The sequence below is a fragment of the Cariama cristata genome, unplaced genomic scaffold, assembly GCF_000690535.1.
Source record: "Cariama cristata isolate BGI_N322 unplaced genomic scaffold, ASM69053v1 scaffold20790, whole genome shotgun sequence".
In the NCBI taxonomy this organism is placed as follows: Eukaryota; Metazoa; Chordata; class Aves; order Cariamiformes; family Cariamidae; genus Cariama; species Cariama cristata.
This window is the reverse complement of record NW_009594398.1, coordinates 14,854-20,474: the sequence shown is the minus strand read 5'-3', so window position 1 is coordinate 20,474 and position 5,621 is coordinate 14,854.

Below are 5,621 nucleotides of genomic sequence, written 5' to 3'. Positions count from 1 at the left end.
GAAGGGCAGAGATGGTGCCGTTTTTCTTTCCGAGATCTCCCCAGTGCGTTCACTGATGGATACCAGGAGAAATTCTTTTGCCAGGAGTTTTCTTTCCCCAACTTCTGTTTTTTGCCTAAAAACCTCCAGAGGAGTTGGGCACGCCTAGGGATTCTTACCTTAAAAAAACCCAAAACCAAGCCAACCAACCACACAACCCAACTCTGGCACCTTCTCTAACCCAACTTCTTTCTCTATCTAGATGAACCAAGGAATTTCTTCTCCAAAACAACATCCCCTGTGGGATTCACTAAAGCTTCAAATGCCTTTTTCTTCATGACAAGGACTGTGTTGGGGGCAGAGAACTGAAAGGAGATAGACCCATGCTCATGACACATGATGCACGACGGCGCAAACCTCTCCCGCTCTCACTGCTGCCGTAGCACTGGGGTCCTGGCATCCTCTCTGGCTGTTCCCACTCTTGGAGAAAGTAAGAAAGACCCCATAGACGGATTATTTTGTTTGAAGGGCTTAGCCGAAAGGCTGCCAGGTGGAACACGGCCAAGAGGCAGCAGACCGTTGCGGACAGACCCACACCAGTTAGACAGCAGCAGCTACCCAAGGGAAGAATCCGGTAAAGGGCAACACACATGCGCACAGACACACACGTACACATCCACACTCACACACGGGCCCACTGCAAGCAGAGATCAAAGTCCAATTAGGTATTTTATTACTCATTTAAGTCCTGTCTGGCTTTCAGGGCTGGAAGAATGGCGGTGCGTGCACGTGAATCCGCGCCTCCGCCGGCGACGAACAGTGATTTGCATTTGAAGCGAGTCACTGATCCCATTCCCAGGAGGTTTACTTGATGCACGGCTGAGCAGGGGGGCAGTTCAGTTTTATTTACCGCGGGACTTGGCACACGTTGGCGGCTCCGAGGACGTCAGCCCCGCGAGACGCCTCTCATTTTCAGAGACCACAGAGCAAGATGGCGGCCGCAGGTTTGCGGAGGAGCGTTAGCTCCTGAGGACTTCCCACCCCCAGAGCCGGGCCATCTCCTCTATAACTGATACTCTGAAGAGCTGAAGACTTTCCCGAGCGGTTTCGTCACTCTTGGTAGGAGTGATGCTGCGGTCATCCTTAATCATTTTTTAAGACAGCACTCTGTCAAAAGTAAATATACTATTTATATAGGAACTTGCTTATCTGTAAGTGCAGGCAGCTGGATGGGAACCCCTCTGGCTTTTGTGCCGCTGGAAGAGAAGGCCGTGGGACATGTCGCCAGAGGATCCGCTGCTTCTCAGTCAGCACGAAGTTCTCAGCTCTGACCTCGATCTTTTGGCATTAGCTAAGGCCATGTTGTCCAAAACACAGGGCCTCAGTTTCTCAATTTCTGTGTGGCTGCCCCAAGCACAATTAAGACAAGAAGTGCGATATAAACTCAAAAATAAAGAGTTTCTTCTACTTATTTAACCAGAAAGTCACACTGAGTAAATAACAACCTAGGTGGGACTTGTACTCACTTACTCTTCTACCTATTAAGTACTTTCACAAGGTTCAAAAGTGCCCGCACCACAGAGTTCCTACTCCAGGAGCAACTGTAAAATCCTTTTCACGTTAGCCAGTTTTGAAAGCCGAAACAGGTATTGGGAAGATCACCGTCCTTAGGGTTGAAATCTTAGATGCAATCTACGCGACAGGTGGCTGCCACGATATTCTTGTTCTGCTGGCACAGCCCACGTGCAGCGTAAGATATCCCCTCCGAAGATGTTTTACCTATACTCAACGCTGCACAGGTTTTGTGAGCAGAGGAATATCAACTTCAGTATCTCAGCAGCTTGCATGCCCAAACTCCTAGTCACCACATTTGTCCACACAACACACCAAAAGCTTGTGAAGATATGACAAAAGGTTTACCAAGAATGTGCGTGTGAGGGGTTGTCACAATACCAGTTTCAGATCCACAGGGTGTTGTCCAGGTCACCAACTATCTTCCTGAAAGGTTTTACAAAATCCTCCATCTTAAAAAAAAAAAAACCAACCCAAAACCCAAACCCAAACCAAAACAACCACCAGCTCTAGGAGAGGAACCAGCTACTAATGATTCCGTTTCAGAGATCTGAGGAAGAAACAAGTAGGATTCAGTGGAAAAGCAAGGACAGCAACTGAAAAGCAGCTGAGAAGGGGAGCTTACTCTAACCTTGTATTTTTAGGCTTGTAATTTTTGTGTTGACAAACTGCAGGTTTCCTACTGAAAAGAAGGACTTTGCCCTTACGGAGAAGATGGTGGTTACACGTCATCCCCTCCCAGGGACATGGCAGTTCAGTTTTTGGACACCACCACCCACCAATGCGTGACTACTCAGCTGGCATCACTTGGGTAAGGACAAAGATTTTGGTTCCTCATCCAGAAGGCACCTAACAGTAATGGTCTGAGCTTCTTTAATCATAGAGTCACTTAGGTTGGAAAAGACCCTTCAGATCATTGAGTCCAACCATTAACCTAACGCTGCCAAATCTACCACTAAACCATGTCCCTAAGTGCCACGTCTACATGTCTTTTAAATACCTCCAGGGATATTTACTTCATTTTCAAAGGTAATATTGTTTGTGGTTACCACATCGCACATGCTACGCAGCAGACAAAAAGGAGAAAAAAAAGAATAAATTAATTTGAACCCGAGCAGCTCTTTGAGCTGGGACTGGTGGCCTCATTCACCTGGTGAAGATAAGAAAGAGCAAGGCTTGGAGAAGCCAAGGTGGAGCAGAAGAGGCAAAGTGACAAACTCTTTAAAAAAAAAAAAGGTTGAACCCCCTGCAAAGAAGATAACCAAGAAAGGCTAGGACACATGTAAATATCAAAAAAATAAATACAGGAGGAGGAGGTTCCTACACAGGTGATAGGAACCAGGATGTTTTGAGTCTTGGTGCAGAAATACCACCAGCCTTAGCCGAGGAGAGAGAAAGTGATGAAATAGGGCAACCAAACAGTCCCAGGGAGATGCGGCCCAGAGCTTACCAGAAATGAGAGGTTGATCGAGGGCAAGGGCAGGGGTTGGATGTGGTCAAAACGCACGAAAAACCTCAACAGTAACAGGGAATGCAACAAGGGAGGGAGTGAGAGGGTTTCAAAATAAAGCTTCGTCGGCCTTCTAAATATATATATGCTGACTCAGATCTGTCCTTGCACCAGCGTCCGGCGTGATGGAAACAAGTCAAGCGCAGTCAAACAGCTGAGAAGGTCAGCTCAACAGGGAGAATGCTCAATACGTGGAAATATAAAGCAGTTGTTTTGGATGACAAATGACTGAAATAAGAGATAGATACCAGGGAAGAAGAGTCATTGATTCATCAGATGCCCAGGCACATGGAAAAGTGACCACTGATAGCAAATTCAGCTGCAAAGAAAGTTATTTAGACACCTAAGTAAGGCCCTGGATCTTGAAGGGAATACAAAAATACCAAGAGGTGTACGAAAACTGGTTGCAAGGATCAAAACTGAAGTTGCCTTTCCTTAGCAGTCCAAGCAGGACCTACACTTTTTAAAGTCTCTTCCAACTTGCAGTACTGGGGCAGCTGAAAACCCCGCACAGGCTGGGGCTGGGTCGGAGGAGGAGAGGCTTTTCCTCCCAAATCTAAAACAATGTGCAAATACAAAGGCAGAAACCCGATATATCCAGTCCCGGAGCTTGGCCAGCAGCCACAGATGCAAAGACACCACTGTCCTGAGCTTTAAAAAAAAAAGAAAATTAATAAAATTACCTGTTTGCTTGTGGAATTTCTGCCTGGAACGTTAATTTGAATTATTATCAGTTACGTATGTTTGGGGGCGTCTGGTTATTTAATATCTGCCTGTTCCTTCTGGCATAGAGACACAGATTTCCCATATCTAGGTGCTTCTTTCAGCTCAGCACCGCATTGGCTGGCACCACGTATCAAGAGCCATAACCCTGCGGTAGCTCAAACCCCGGTGAAACCGATAACCCTTCTCAGATGGTGGAGCACCTAATTCTACCACTGGTACACCCTAAAAGGAGCTGCATAGATTTATCCCACTGCTTAAATGCAACGTGAGCCTTTTTTTGAAGTCTGGTCCTCATCGTATATCCTCAGCATCTGAAAAACCTTGCCTGAACGCACACCAGCGTGACTGCGTCGTAACGGTTGGATCAACATCCGAGTGCCGGAATGCTCCAAATGTCACGACGGGCAAAACCGGGCAAGAAAATGGCCTCACTCTTTGTATCACTGTGTTCTCCAGTTTTGCTTGGAATGGGCCCATACTGCAAAATACAGTCTCTACACAGTTCCAGGGGTTTAGTAAATTCACATCTCCATCTATTAATGTAATTATTATCCAGTGTGTGCACTGCCATTACTTAGAGGTGAGCTAAAGGGCTTGCTATGCTGACCCGGGCTCTGCACGAGTCCGACAGCATCACGCCAAAGAGTTTGTTACCCAGAATCTGCGCTGGGAACTCAGGTGACATCAGACTCTTGGGAATTAGCGGTGGGAGCTGGCCTTTTCATCTGGCCACCTCTGTAGATGAAGCAGTTGGAATCTGGGTACTCAGAAAGTCTTGGGGAAAAAAAAAAATATATATATATAACATGGGCTGGGGACATAAGGGAGAACAATCAAAATACTAAACATTGAAACAGCAGGAGACAAAATTCAGAGGGAAAAAAAAAAAGATAAAATCATAATGATTGCATGAAAGGAAGGGGGAAGAATAATTTGGATTGATAAAACTGTTTCAGATACAGCCGCTGAGCAGAAACCTTTGCTAAGGGGAATTTAGCAGTTGGGAGATGTGGAATGCTCTCTATTGCTGTGCCTAGACGGGTATCTTCGCTTTTTTGGCACTCCCAATCTGTCTGTTTTATTTTTCTTGTATTCAGACTGCAAGTCATTTGGGACAGAGACTCTCTTTTTGGTGTACGGGGGACTCGGGCCAGCAGGACTCTGAGCATCTAGTCTTCTACAGACAATAACAACAACAAAGACAGCTCAATCCTGAGGAACCCAGTTTTGACAACCTAGAAACCACCAAGACACTCATTCTTTCCTGCCAAAAGTTTAACTGGTGATGAGTTATGGGTTTAAAGCAGACACACGAAGTACCTACATAAATAGGAACGCTAACTTCTGTTTATGGAAAGCCTACAGAAACTCACGGCATCACAACAACAGCAACGGATCTTTCTCCATCCAGCCTCCCTCACGTGGTCCCCCCGAAAGCCTCTTTCCACTGGGCACTCACCAACTTCTCCTCGGTTTTCTGGGGCTGCTGCAGATAATTTTGAGTCAGGTTAACCAGGCATCTCTGCTTTACCCTGCTTCACTGCCTTTGCTTTTTCAGAGTGTTTTAGGGATCGCTTAAGCGATCAGACAGACAGAAATAGCCCCAGTGAATATCTAATTGTTCAGGAGCATATGTGTTTATGTCATGATGGGCCTTCCCTGCTAGGATCCTATTTATCTGGCCATGGAGCTCATGTGTATATTCTAATCCTCTACTTCAACCCCCAACTGAGAATTTCCATCAAATCCCCTGAACACTTCTGGAAAGTTTAAAATTAGATCAGATCTCCGTGGGTGGCTCTTACTTCTACAGCAGATGACATCCAAACACAAG